Below are 14,979 nucleotides of genomic sequence, written 5' to 3' on the forward strand. Positions count from 1 at the left end.
GGATGTTTTTCTAAGGCTAAATACCATTTTCTGTCTCATAGCTTCCCTATGAGTGACAAGGTGCTCCAAGTTCCTGAAAGGTTGGACTGTCCTTTCCTTTATCTGTGGTGCATAAAAGCCTTATGGTAAAAGAGCGTTAATCTTGCTCTAACTCATGTAATCCTGTAATTTAATCTGTCTCATGCTGCAGAGACACAGAGGGGACAGAGCAATTGCACCCAGGCAACCTCAGCCCTGGCACTTCAATTTTTCATTGCTTGACTCTTCAGCTCTTCAGCCTTGATGAACCCATGGCACAGCTTTTTATTTTTATTTTACATGGATGTAATAAGATTATGATTCAAAGAGAATTTAGAACTCCCAGATCAAAGATTAAACTAAGAATCTTAAATTTTTATCTTTTTTTTTTTGTATTGTAATTTGCAGTGTGAACCTTCAGTGAAAAGTCCAGATATAATAAAGGTTTGCTTACATTTGGATTTGAATAAATAGAAGTGGTGCTCCAGCTCCACATGTTGCTAAAAGTAAAGATTCAGATTTTTTTTTTTTTTTAAATCAGAAATTAAGGGATAATCAATGTTTGAAACCTGTTCACCTCACCAGGAACTCTCCATTCACTTGCTGCAGCTACAGATTTGTGTTACCAGTCTGCACATTCTCCTTACTGGTAGAAAGTGTTTAAGCATTTTCTTTCTGTTCTGCAAAAAGGGTTTTTTTTTAAGTCTGTGCTACTTAATTTTCCACTATTGCAGCATGATGGGTTCCAACTAGTTCCCTAGCTTTAGTGCTCATTTGTATGTCTTGTTTAAAAAGATTTGTTCGTAAATAGGGAGATGGAAAGAAATCATTAGAGGAAGGATGAAAGGCTTCTGGAATAATCCCATGGAAGATAATGCAAAAACTTGTCTTGATTTCACTGAGGCAGGATTTTATCCAGCAAATAATAAGTGCACATTATTGCCACTGGTGGAATTACTATGGTTTTTTGATGAACTCTTGAAACTTGCTGAAAAATTGTTTTTTTCTCTTATTTTCTCTTGTTTTGGTTAATGCAATGGCAGCGTTCTGAAGGTGAAGGTGTGAAAGGTAATTCTGGCAGGATGACAAGAGAAGAAGTATTTAAAATGATGTCAGAAACTTAAAGCATACAAGATGAACCAAAAGAGCCTCTTAACCAGAACAGTCATAAGAAGAAAATCATATAAAATAATCAAGGGATTAAAATTTGAGATTAGCCTGGAGTGATTCTAGCACTGATCCGAGCCAGGCTTTGCTTTCTTTCTCAGGGCTGGATTTGCCAGCACAGCTTCTTTTTGGGGCATTTTTTTATCAATCCAAATGAAAGGACAAGTTCCACTTTATTCATCAACAGAAGTTTGGGAAATGTGTGGCACTCTGTTGATGTTTCTGCAGGGCTTGGGCTGGCTGAATAATTTAAGAGGGATTTCAAATATTTGAGTGGAGTAGTCAGATAAATTTTTAAAAATCATACAAGGTAACTGATGTTTTTATTGCACAGCATTTTATGGCTTACTCAAGCAGTGGAGACTCAGTAGACAAGAACAAGTTGGCTCAATAAAAACAAGGCTAAATTGTAAGGGTCTGATTGGGGACAATGCATCTGTGTTCCAACTTCAATTTTGCCTCCAGACCAGAACTAATACATAAAGCTTATGTTGAAACAAACTTGGTATTGAAATGAGTGGGGCTTTGCCATCGTTTGGAGTTATTCTGGGATGTCACCACAGGTTTTATTTGCAGATGCTGACAAGTCAATTGTACCCACATGCACAATTATCAGCCCTAATTGTGGTATTGCAAATGCCTGCCCTCATCATTTGTCAGTTAACACTTGTTTGAGAAGAACAGATTAAATTCATGGCCTTATTTCAGTCTTTATGTACATTCCAATCTAGAATAAAGGTGGTATCTCTTCTGGAAGAGTAGTGGTTTCTTGGCAAGTGCTGGGAGCTGGGAAACTGGGAATGCAGCAAGGGTGTGCAGACTGAGGATATATTTCTTGTAAACAGGGAGAACAGAGGAGATGTAAAAAGAGGAAGTAATAAAAAGTGTGGAAATCACAGATCCTTTACAGTAAGGGGTGGAGCACAGCTGCTGGATTTTGTGGAGTTTTGCAATGAGAGCCCAAACCCTTCCAAGAACACTGTTGTGCTCCTGTCTGCTGGACCCAAGTAGAGTTAGGTTTGTGTTCCTCCCCCTGGAATAACGCTCCTGCACTGGAAAACACCCACATCTTCCCCACTGCTCCCTTCCCCTGCAGCTGCTGGCAGAGCTGCAGCCCTGAGGAGGAGGCAGCTCAGCTTCCCCTGTGCCCATGGGAGCTGAGGCACAGCCTGAGTGGTAACTTTGCATCCCAGGGAGGTATTTGACTTCTCAGCAGGAAGCAAGTGGATATGAGGGCTCTTCATAGGGACAAGTGGTGTCTGAGAGTCCTCCAGCTTGGCAGAATCATAATCCTGCTTCTTCTGTCTTGCACAAAAAGCTCAGCATCACCATTGATGTCCTTCTAGCCAAAATCTGTGTGAGTGTTGTTCAGGTGGAGGGAGTTTGCTGGGGTGGAGGTTCTGGTGCAGTGATGGGAGCTGCCTTGGGAATGCATTTCTGAGCAGGATCAATGCCTGGATGTTTCAGGAACAAACATCTTTCTGCCCCAATAAATATTTGTCCAATTAATTTGTTCGATGTCATTGAAGTGGGATGAGCTAAGACTTCACAAATATCAATTCTAGGAACATTTTTAATGACAAAAGGAAAAGTTACTTTATTCTTCCCATGAAGGCCTGCATTGCTGGGTATTCTCTTCTTTCAAAGTGGCTTATTCTTGCTTCCACTGTGTCCAGAGCTTGATATGAGAATGTTCATCAGCCAAACTCAAACTCATCAGCCCTTCAAATCATCATCACTTCAAAAGAGCTGAACTCATCCAGTGCTGCATGAATTGATCACCCATGAAAACCCAGTTGTGATTCAGCTCAGTTAACAGTAGCTATAGCCTAGTAATGGAATATTAAGCTCTCACAGTTGAAAAATAGCCTACAATAACTTTGTCCTTTAGTATTTTCCCAGTATCCAGCTGGTTAATTTATGCAGGTTTTATGCTTTTGTTTTCAATTTTTGACTCATGAAAATTATTAAGTAAAAAGCTTGCAGTCAGCTCCACGCTACTGTGGCAATTTGGATGGAATTCAGCTCAGCAGAGGTGCAGAGGCTGAAGAAGTGAACAGTTTATAATTACTGTGCACGAAGGTGCCAGATTGTAGAATCTCTACAGGTAATTGTGAGATTGCTATAAAGACATCACACTTGCCTGCAGAGATTTCCCAGTCTGTGACTTCTATCCAGGTTGAAGAAGACAGAGAAATGTTTCCTTTATCCTGTGTAATATTTTAGATTGAATTTTGAGTAAGAAGGGGGAGAAGGTTCTGTTGTTGAAAGATCAGATATAACTCAAGAAAACTAGGTAATAATATTGATAATTTTGATATTGTTTGGATGTGACACTGCATTCCCAGTGGAACCCTGGTCTCCAAGGGCTGCATTTTGGATTCCTCCCAATCAGCTGGGACTGAGAACCGCACCTTTCCTCTAAATTTCTGTTTGGGTACTTTTTCCCCAGCTCCATTTCTTTTGTTTTATCCCTACTGGAACAACTATGATTTTCCCCTTCTCAACACACATTCTATCTGTAATCAAGTGGCAACGATTTATTGTCTATGACCACTTCTCTCTGTCCCTTTTTTAGTCTCATTGTTGGTGTTGGGAAAGAAAGGAGAGAAAATTTGAGTGTTCTCCAGAGGCCATCACCATCCCTTTGGCTGCAGCCACGAGCAGTTTCTCTGGTACAAACCTCCCTCCTTCAGCCCATGTAATTCTCACCTCGTTTATGACTCTCCCACTTGTTATGTCTTGTTGTGCATTTTTACATTTAAATTGGGCTTTCGTTGAGGCACAAATTATGAATAGACTTGTACTGTGCAGAGCTTTAAAAAAGGGAAAAAAAAATACAAATGAATGAGAGGACTGTAGAGTTTCTAACCTTCTTCTAATTCCAAACAGTAAGTACAGGAAATAAAAAAAGGAAAAAATACCCAACTTTAACCTACTTTAATACTCTTTTTGTGAGCAGCAAAGGAGGCTATAAAAGCCTCAGATTAATTTACTCAGTTCTGGTGCAGAGCTTTCATTGTAAGAGATTTGTTTTTGCCAACACTAAGTGATCCAAAGAATTTGAAGGATGAGGAACAGATCTTTAGTGTCTTTTACTGTGAAAAATCTTTAATGTGCTTTAGAAGGAAACTAAAGACCACTATTTGTTTCCCTTTGTCTTTTGGAAGAGAAAGGATGTTTTGTAGCAAATTCTTGAAAAATCTGTGCAAAAGAAGTCTCCCTGAGATGTGACTCACTGTGACTGCTTGTACAGTATAAACAAATGAGAAACAGCTTGTGTCCTTGCTAAGCAGATTATCAGGAGAGGTTGAAAAGGTTCTTTCTAGAGAACAACTCATTCTCGTCATTTTTTGTAATGCTCATGGAGCACTAGGGAAGGGGAAATGAACACCCAGAGCCACATTTTCCCCTCACCACACCCTGCAGCACCAGAGGAATCAGCTTGTATTTAGGAGAAAGAAATTTAGGGTATGGGACATCTCAGTTTCACTGCACTTCTGTGTGTTTCTTGTGCTCAGCCCATCAGTCACCTCATCCTGCCCGTGCTGGGAGGGAACGGCACCATTAATGGAGCTCTGTTGCATCTTTCAGCACAGCAGCCTTTAACACAGCCACTAATAATCCCCACAGAGTGAGCAAATAGATAAATATAAGAGGGAAAACTCTCCTAAATACAGAAGGAAACCTTGCTGCTCTTACTGAGAGCTCTGCCCTCCCTGGCTGCCTGGGATCGAGGGTTGGACTCTCCCTGTTTCAAACACATCAGGCAAAACCTGCAGAACACCCTTGTTAAATGATGCACTCTGTTCTGCAAATTAATGAGTGTAGTCAGCCAAATTCCACATTCAAGGGAATGAAAATTTGCACTGCAAACTCTGATGTTGTGTTTCCAGACAATGAAATTAACTATTGTATAGCTCTGGAAAACCCTATAATGAGCGGGAGACCAATCTGTTGCTGCATCCCTTTGATGTGAGGAACAAAAAATGGGCTCTGTGTGCTGATTCACTTCTAAGCACAAAGAGTAACTCCATCCTCAGGCTCTGAAACTTTCCGAGTTTCTAACTAACTTTTTTATAGTTAATTACTCACGTTAATATTTGCCACTAGTGGCTTGAGGGGGTGTTGCATTAGAAAAATCACCGTCCTAAAAGTGCACAAGGCAACACATTTTTATGCATTTAACCAGGAGCTGGCTTTAGTATCTTTCCTATCTCTATATTTTGGTTTATGTTGTTCTTCTGTCATTTCACTCCCATGTACCTCTGGCAGCAAGGAAAATAAAACTTGCACAGGGCTTCTCTGGTGCCCTGACTGTTATTTCCCAGTGATCTACAACAATGGTTATTCAGTAACAGCTGGGCCATGTCTTCTTTAGACAAAGCCACCGTGGGGCTGAAACCTCCCATTGCTGGAGCATAACTGTTTCCCTGGAAACGGTTAACTAGCACGTGTTTTATTGTTTCCAACTGCTTTCCTGGGGTATTTGCAGGTGGTAGAAGATGCTTTCTTAAAGAGGGGTCATAACCTCGTGAACTTTCAGATGTCGCAACAAATTGGGGGACAAAAACATTTTTTTTTCTTTCAAATGGATTAAGTAAATCTTATTATCCAGCCTTTGCGAGACAGACGTAACTCGCAGTTTGATTTTTAGCATTATATCCAGATGCTGATACAAGCATTTCTGCTGTCAAAATTGTGTCTTGGGAATAGGAATCAGGACCCTATTCCAGTAAGGTTTCAAATAAACCCAGTGGGAACAATGCAGACATGAAGATTACTGTGATTTGCTTTTGTCCTGGGTTTTTGTCAGCTGTGATTCCTTTGCCTGTATGTATTTCTGGTGAATTTGATATTTCAGGGATTTATCTTAAAAATGCACTTGGGTCTACCAGATTTTTTAGGTTGATAGATCTCAGGATTAATGCAAAATTCCCTGTGAATATGGAAAGGATGGTAACCATGAAAAAATAACTTGCTTGGTATTTTAAGTTGAAAAACATGCAAGTTTACCTACAATGCAGACACATATGCATTTACGTGTGTATTAGTAAGTAAGGAAGCAGAATTTTGTCAGTAGGAACTACACCTTCATTCTTTCCTGTACCAAAATTAAATGTGCCTTACATATATATGTATTGAATTAAAAATAATAAGCATTTTTCTGTGGTTCACAGGAATGTTTGAGCTAGAGTGGTTTGCTAAGAGGAGGCAGTCCCAGGACAAAAGAGGGACAAGTAACATGTGACACAGACTAAAAATGTGGTTAGATTTTAATAAATTCAGCAAAATCCATTCCTAATCGAGTGGGATGAAGAGAGAGCTCCCTCTCCTGTCTGTTTGATAAAATTTATAGTGGCTATTTGTATGTTTACTTTGAGGTATAAATAAAGATAACGTTTCAGTGACCTGCTGGGAAGCTTGTAATAAAAGGTTTCATCTCTCTGGAAAGAGTGAGCAGGCAGTTAAAGCTGATCTATCCTTTTTTTGAGGCATTCTGAAGCTCTTCTGTTGCACTGGTAGTGTGAAGCCTTGTTTTGAAAAAGGTACCGGCTGTGTAACCTGATTTTATAGCATGCTCTGAACTAGGCACAAAACAAAGCTCCCCAAGCTTGGATAAGAAACTCTTCCAATTTTCCTGAAATTAACTCTGCCCAGTGGCAGGTTCAAGCCCTCAGGATCTTGGTTAATAATTAACTTTTTATTTTTTTGTTGTCTGAAGAACAATGCAAGTATTCAGGGCCTTCCTTCATGGAATTTGTTCAATGGCACATTTTTGAGATAGCGTTTTCTCAAAGGTACAGCCACGGTAGGTGTTGCTGGGCTGGCCCATCTGCTGCCTTTGTTACAGAGCACATACCTCATTTGTAGCTTAGATACCCCTGGGCCTGAGCTGGATCCCAGGCAGATGTGGAGAGAGTGAGGACAAAGTTTCTGTGCTCACAGCTGAGCTTTTCCCAAAGATTTGCAACAGATCCAAGCAGTGAAGGATTAGAGGCTACTGGTGACCGAGCCATGTCATCAGAAGAAAGCAAATAAGTCATGTCATGGCTGAAATGCACCTGTGAATATGATTGTGCATCTTCCTCTAAGAATGATTTTACAGATTATAAAGTCTTTTTTTTTCTGGGAAATCTGGGCATTCCTGTATAGATCAGTGACCAGTGTGACTTGGTTGCAAGCTCATTTTATACAGAAGCTTAATGCAGGTTCCTTCCTGTGTCTATACATGAAAGTGCTTTGCTTCTCTTCCCTCTGTTCCATGTCCCATCACTGCTACAGCTTCTGGTTTGCATGGGCTGCTGAGTCCCATGACAGCAAGGATCATCATCAGTCACCCATGGATTCATCCAGGGGTTAAACCCAAAGGTCAGGCCGGTAAGTGACCACAGGGCTGGACAATGTGTCCCTGCCCTGAGCCCTGACTGGCAAAGTCCCTCTCTGGGACCTGCCTTGGAACAGCAGAAGGAGCAGGAAAATGGCTCCTGGGCCAGAGCACAAAGCAATTTGACACAGGATGTGCCAAATGCCAAGGGGTTTTTAGGCAGCAGCTGGAGGAGTCTTTGCTGGGAGCTGTGGGGAGCTCAGTACCTGGCTGCACAGAGCCCAGGTGACAAGGACAACTGTCTGTTCCCTGACACAGCTGCGTGGGTCATTGGGCTTGTGCTGAACGAGGGTGTGGGAATGGCACCTTCTGCAGGGATAACATCACGTGTGCCCTGAGTGCTGGGTGAGAACACAGCTCATTTCCACACGTGTTTCAGAACTCTATTGCTTGATGGTTTCCTCTGCTCGGGCTCATGACTGACTGCATGAAAACTAAATCAAACTCAGTTTTTGGACAGGTCTGTTTCCTGTTGTGATCTCTACATGATGGTAAAGGTACTTGGATTGGGGAAAAGAAACTGAGCTGAGGCAAGAAAAGGAGGGAGAAAAGCAACAGGTTGTACACTCAGCCTATTCCCCCTCCCTTTTTTGAAGGGGAACAGCCTTAAATAAATTAACACTTAAATAAATTAGCCTCATTTCAGGCCAGAATGTCAAAGAAGAATGAAAGAATTGCCCTCATTGTTCATTGCCTTACTCAAAGCAAGTTTTTAATCCACAAACCAGATAAAAACTTTCCAGATAGAGCTTGCCTCCCACATACCCTGAGCTATATTCTTCAGGAGCATCACACTGATTATGGCTTTTCCTTGAGATCGATGTTATATCAAATAATAATTATTATTATAAAGTTTTTGCCCACATGCTTGTTCTGCTGGAGTTTTTCTGGCATCAGAGTAACTCAGACTAATCATCAGAGTGCAGTCACCCCACTCTGCTTCCCTGCAAACCCCTGCCCTCCTCAGTAGCAAACTAGTTTTAAGTCTGTTATAAAGCAACTTGGATTCCAGACACAGCAATGAACTCAGATTGAATTAATTATATTCTGTGAACTTCAGAACTCAGTTAAGTCATTTCATTTTTCATAGTTCTGAACAAAAAGCAAACGAGGCAATGACAGAGGCTTGAGTGTTGGCAATAATAAGTTTGTATTTTGCTGTATAATTACTATCTCATTAATTCTAACTGTTGAAGAGCAGCTGCTGACTGTTGGTACCAATTTACTTTATGACTAAACCAATGGTCTTGTTCAACAAATGAATTGAGGTTATTTTCAGGAAGAAAGCATTAGGAATATTTACAGAGCTATAGCAGTGATTAATAACAAGAGTTATTTACCAGCCCCCCCCACCCCGAATTTAAAAGTCCAGACTTACCAGAAAACATGGCTACAAGCTGTTCACCTTTCAGCTGTGTTTCTGCAGACTCCAGTGCTGCTTGCAGCCTCACTAACATTTGCAGTCACTTCAGACACCCTGTGCTGGGATAGATGCTGCCTGATGTGAAATCACTTTAAAAGAAAAGCCTGGTGAGCGCTGCCTTGCGCCCAGACCTTTCTGCCTTTGCTCCCAGTTTGCCACAATTACTTCGCTAAAGCGATTCCTCAGGCTGGGGCAGTAATCTAAGAGCAGATTAATTTGTCACTGACTGCAAAAGGAGGCGAGTGGAGAGGAGGAAGAGTTCTCTCCCTGCTCTCAAATCCCCTCTGAGGTCCCCAAAGCGCGGCGCTGCCACCGGCACGGGGGCACAGCTTCCTCGGCTCAGGCCTACTGTGCCGCCGGCTGCTCCCGGCATGGCAGCTCCCAGCTTGTTTCTCAAACGCAAAAGCATCTGCTCCTCCAAAAGTTTTGGAAGCACCGGGGAGATAGCCGAGAATTAGAAGGAAAATACAAGTTTTCTATAGGAAACAGCGTGGCAGTCCTCACTTTGTTATTCACTTGATAAGCAGAGTCTTTTTGACAGTCCTAACCTTCTAAACTATAGGTCCTGCTGAGCCCAGCGTGAGTCAAACGCTGGGTACCATCTGTCAGAGCTTTAGTGAGGGTTTTTTTCCCCCCTCTCTTCTCTTTTGCCACAATCTGCTAAGAGGGGTGCGGAATAGAAGTTGCTTTCCTACCCTTAAATGAGAAAATAAGGAAATTCAATCAGAAGCATTAAAGAAATCCTGCTGTTTGCAAAAAAACTCGGCAGGCAGTGGCCAGGAGGACAGATTATTCTATGTTCTTAAAGATTTTAAAAATAAGTATATAACATATATGCCTTGGGAAGTGGGAAGAAAATCTAAACCCCCAAACTGAGTAGATTATTTTGAAAAATGAGTTTATGTGAAGTGTGGTATTGACAGGAGTTTTGAAGTGATGCACAGTTCAGAGGTTTCAGCTGTTTTCCTAAAGGAACACTCTGAAAGGATATTCCAAATTTCTCATTGATGGACATTTAATAAGAGGAGCTGGCAGAGAAGAAATGCCCCCCTGCTGCATTGGAAAAGAATTACCAAAGGGACATTTTTATGTCTCATTAGTTTATATTCAGCCCTAAATTAGCACCTGTTCTGAACTCTGTCAAAGTTTGCTGGGACTTTAGAGACACAAATGATTATTTCTCTTTAATGGATTGCCAACAGAGGGGTTTGAGGTTGTTGCAACACAGGTGGAAAGGAGAATATAACAGAGGAAGTGTCCTGATTTTCCAGGGCTGTGTGAGATCTGCATTTACCTGTGTTGCTCTGCAAGGTGCAGCTGGGTTTTGCCTTCTTCTGCTTGCACAAGTGGCTATTTAAGAACCCCAAGAACCACAGCAGTTGCTAATAAAGTTGGAATAAAGAGGTGGAAAATTCTTTCAAGTCATGGATTTTTGTTGTGCACCAGCCTGTGTTTCGTAGGGTAGTGTGGGACTGAAGCTGTTTTGTGTTAGACACTGCAGTGTCAGCAGTGACACAGCCCTGTGTGTCACAGCCGCTCCTGGGGGGACATTTCCTGCTTTTCTTGTCTTTTCTCCCTCAGCTTTATAAACTGAAGGAAATGTTTAGCCTTCACAACTGGGTTTGTGACTCCACCTGGACACTTGTGTCAGCAGTGCTCAGTTTTCACTTGAAATGATTGTTATCAACCACAGAAATTCAGGCTATAATTGTGCATGAAGTTTTGTTTGAGGTCTGAATTTTAGAAAGCAGAAATTCTTAATTACCAACATGCTTAGGTCTCCTTTTACTGTATCACATTCTACCTCTGCTGAGTTGCATCACATAATTTCAATTTGTGTCAATTTAGCAGAAGAGATCTGTGGCTGTGAGCACAGATGGAAAAAGTTCCAATGCAATTTTATTGTTTCTTTAGCAATCCTATATTGCTGTTATAAAAGGTCAGCAGTTTGATTTTAATGAGCATTCTGGTCTCCTTGCAATTTTATACTCATGCAATTTTGCTTAATACATGCAAACACTTGTGCTTGACACAGGTGGGGAGGGAATCAGTGAGATTCAGAATTTGGTGTTTGTCTCTTGTTGTGAGCAGAGGTGTTAAAATGTACAATTTGGGTACAAGCAGAGGTTATAAAAGTTGTGGTGTGTGGCAGAAGCAGTTTGCATGGAGAAATGGCTTTAAAGGCTTGAGTGGGCAGCTGTGCCTGTGCTTGTTGTCTTTGGGTTTGAATGTAGGATTTGAACATAAGGTGATGTTGTGCCTGTCCCTATATTAGGTGGCAATCATGTGTACAGTACATTTTTGTCCAGATTCCATTTTCATCCTCCTTGCCTGTGTTTGCTGTGGCAATGGGCAGGGACAAACGAGAGCTGAGCTCTTTGTCCCTGCTGCTGGGGAGCACTGCTCGGTGGGAACCCCTTCCTGAGGGGCTTCAGGCCATGCAGGCAGGGTGCAAGGGAGGCAGAAAAGATTCAAGGAGAGAGAAGCAGAACTGTCCAGTGAAAGCTGATGTTTTTAATTGCTCTCTCAGTAATAATCTGTATTTTTTGCAGGCAGCATAAAGGATGTGTTTCTCACCGTGCTGCATCATCACAGCCATGCTGCCATACAGGGTGGTTCTGTGGCCTCTTTTTCTGTTCTGCTGAGCAACACTTAAATCCATGTGCTTCCTTTTGGGATGAACATCACTGATTTAATGTGTATTCTAGACCTGGAGTTTTCCATGGAACAGGGAAAGCTGCGAGCGCATCAGCTGGGCGCTTTCGCAGCAGTTGTCTCTCTCTTCTTGAAAAGACCACAGTTCTGGGGTCAAATCACATTCTTTTGATGTAATTAATAAAAGTGCATGAGAATTAGTTGCACTTCATCTTGCCAGGCTCAATGTGTGAATCTGAAGGGCTTTTGTAGTTAAACTGCTGGACTTTGTGGATGTCACTTTATTCAATTTGTAACAAATTGTGAGAGCACTTTGAAGCCTTTAGACAGTGCAGCAGTCACTCCAGGATATCTGGTATTTTATGGATGTTTAGGAAGGGCCATGTACTTTGATAAAATAACATTTATTTTCCATCAGCATCACTGCTGGTGATGGAGGTGTCTATGAAGTGCTGCTCATTTTCCTATCTTTAATTTAAAATAGTTATTTAAATCAGTTGACTGTGTTGGTAAAAAGGATGATGTGCAGAACACAGAATAGTTTTATTCTATGTTGTATCTTAGGTGATACAAATACTGCCTTGTCTGATATTATGTCTGAACTAACTAAAAATGAGCAGATAGATGTGGGTTTTACACCAGCTAATTCTCCTTTTTGCTACAGGAAAAAATTTTCTACAGGCTTTTGCTTCATAAACTTATTGGCTTAAATGACTAGTTTGACACAGACCTATTTAGTAGGTATTATTTATTACTATTATATTAGAATTGTGGAAGACTCTTAGGCTTCTCTTTAAATTTTAAATACTGTAGGAAAACCTAAGTCAGTCCTGATCCCAGAGCCATTAATTTTAGTGGCATAACTGCCTTTAATTTAGTGAGCCCTGAGGCTTTGTGCTATAGATATCAAGTGATGTTTTTAGAGAATGCAGAGTGAAAATATCTTTTCAGGAAAAAACCACAAATTTTGCCTTCCTCTTTTCAAAGCTAAAATTACACCTCAAAGTTGCCACGAGTTTTATGTAAATATAAATATTTCTGAAGTGCACTCCAAGAGGAGAGCTTCTTTTCATTTATGAAAATCATTGAATGAGTAGTTAACAGCACCTTAAAATTTGCTGTCAGTGTAAAATATATTTTCATGGCATTTGTACAGCACAGATGTTTGTCATGTAATGTCTTGTGTTACTTATATCCCTAAGCCCAACGTGCTTGATGGGATTTCTCCACATTTTTCATGCTGGCTGACATAAAACTGCTGTTAGAGGCACAGGGTGATTACATTTGCATATGACTGGGGGAATTTACACTGATATTTGACTTTTGGTCTCACACAAATTACTGGTGTCCAATTTGGCAGAAGTAAAATTCCTGACCTTTGAAATGTTCATTTTCAAGTGTCCAATGGGATCATTACAGGCATTGCAGTGTTTTATATTTATTTACTGTATTTTATATTTATATATTGTTTAATGCTTTGGGATAGTTTGAGTTCCTCAGTTCCTTGCTGTGGATACTGGTAGATATTTTCCACTGCATATGAGGGTTGCTGATTTGTGATAGCATTTTACAATTTTCCATGCTTTCTCTTCCATGAGTAGCTTAGTCTTTTTTTAGGAAAAGCCTCTCTTTTACTTGTAAATGTCCCTAATTAACTAAGGCTGAGATGATTTGATTTGCATATAACTTTCCATCTTGTGATCTGCTCTGGAGGGGTCCCAAAAATGGAATAGTTTTGAGAAGGGATTTCTTCAGGTGGTGCCCTCCCAACAGCCTGAAATCCTTCCTAATATTCTAAAAATAAGCAGCAAACAGGAGCCCATTCTACCTCACTGCTAAATAAGGCTGCATGTGTCCAACAATATTTAATAAAATCCAAGTTAATAGAGCTGAATCCTTCCAGAACTTTTTGTTCCAACAATCTCTGCTGCCCAGTTTTAGTTCTGGGAGCATCAATTTGCTGTTCAGAGCCCTGTTACCTGCTGGAACACAGGATGTGCCCCAGCAAAACAACAGGAGCGAGTTAATAACACTTCAAGGTTGATCCGCCCTTTATCCCAGAATTCGTTCTGTATGTCTTTCTATTGATCTGACTCATGCAGCTTTTTGTCACCTGGGAATTAACAATTCAATGTTTTATTTGACCATTTATCTCTTTAGCAAAATTGTTGCAATCTCTTTGACCTTTTGCGATGTTTATGACAAGGTGTTTGCAGTTAATTGCGCTCGTAAAAGGGTAAAGCTCAGACCGGGTCTAATACCTGCAAGGAGCCAACCAAGATTCCTTACAAAAACATTCTAAGCTCTAATCTGAGCATTCAGTTTGTTTTCAGTATTATTAAAAGAAATCAAATCTCGCTTCAGGCACACCACTCAATTGTTAATCTGGTATAAATCTTACCGTGCCAGTGGAATTCAGGCGCTGCCCCTGATTTCCTCAGCTGCTGAACTGGAAATTGGTAATCTGGAAATTATTGTCTTCACAAAGCCTTACAATTATTTAATAAGGAACTGGGAAAAAATTACTTCAGTGGCACAGTGGTGTGAAATTTCACAAAACAGGACCAAAATCTCACTAATACCAATACTGTGTAAATCAAACCAATCACTGGAGAAAACTTGAATTATTTCCTTGACTAGTGAAATATTACTAACTCCCAAAGTCTGGTTTTTCCCTCTGTGTCTGACTGCTCTCCTGTTATCAAACCCAGCTTTGCTGCTTTTCCAGCTGTGCCTTTCCCACAGCTCCGAGCCCGTTCCCTGAGCTTCCATGGCTTTTCCAAGGCCTCGCTTTAACCGATAAGGCCCGAGGTGCTTGGCTTATTCACATCTGCTGCTTTCCTGGAGGTCAATCAAACAGTTCTGCATTCAAGGAGTAATGGGGTCTTACAAAGGAAAACAATTATTTCACTTGAAATCTATTGATCTGGTTTCTGTGGTTCATGTGGTGTTTTGGGTGCAGAACAGTTGCTTGAAACAATTTGAGATCAATTCAAGTGTAACTGAATCAATAGATAACCATAACTGAAACGCTGCTCTTGCTTTTTATAAGAGCAGAGTTTTTGCTCCTGACAGTAAAATGAGAATGCTAAGAGCAAGCAAAACAGTTGGAATTGGAAGCTCTTGTGTACTAGTGACAAGTAACTTTTAGTAGTATGTGCCTGAATTTCAGTCTAAAGAAAAGCTTTAGACTGCAAAATGAAAGCAGGGATTTGTTATTTTAAAAATAATTTTAAAAAATGCTTCTCAAAGAGTTAATTTTTGCTCTGAGTATCAAAACATCCAATGATAAATTCACCAGGTTTATGATAGTGTTCAGAATGTCATC

The 14,979-nt window shown here is 40.7% G+C and overlaps 1 protein-coding gene and 1 long non-coding RNA gene across 5 annotated transcripts in view; one reads left to right on the forward strand and one right to left on the reverse strand.

Moving 5' to 3' along the window:
* The window catches only part of CCDC85A (coiled-coil domain containing 85A), a 174,018-nt gene that overhangs the window by 43,587 nt on the left and 115,452 nt on the right, over positions 1–14,979 (forward strand). The window lies entirely within an intron of this gene.
* Positions 1,490–14,871, reverse strand: LOC107201379. Its single transcript, XR_001520164.1, has 2 exons — positions 8,952–14,871; positions 1,490–4,001 (listed from the first exon to the last, which is right to left on the reverse strand). It is a non-coding gene; the product is annotated as an uncharacterized LOC107201379 (long non-coding RNA).

This window comes from Parus major, chromosome 3, assembly GCF_001522545.3.
Source record: "Parus major isolate Abel chromosome 3, Parus_major1.1, whole genome shotgun sequence".
Lineage (NCBI taxonomy): Eukaryota > Metazoa > Chordata > Aves > Passeriformes > Paridae > Parus > Parus major.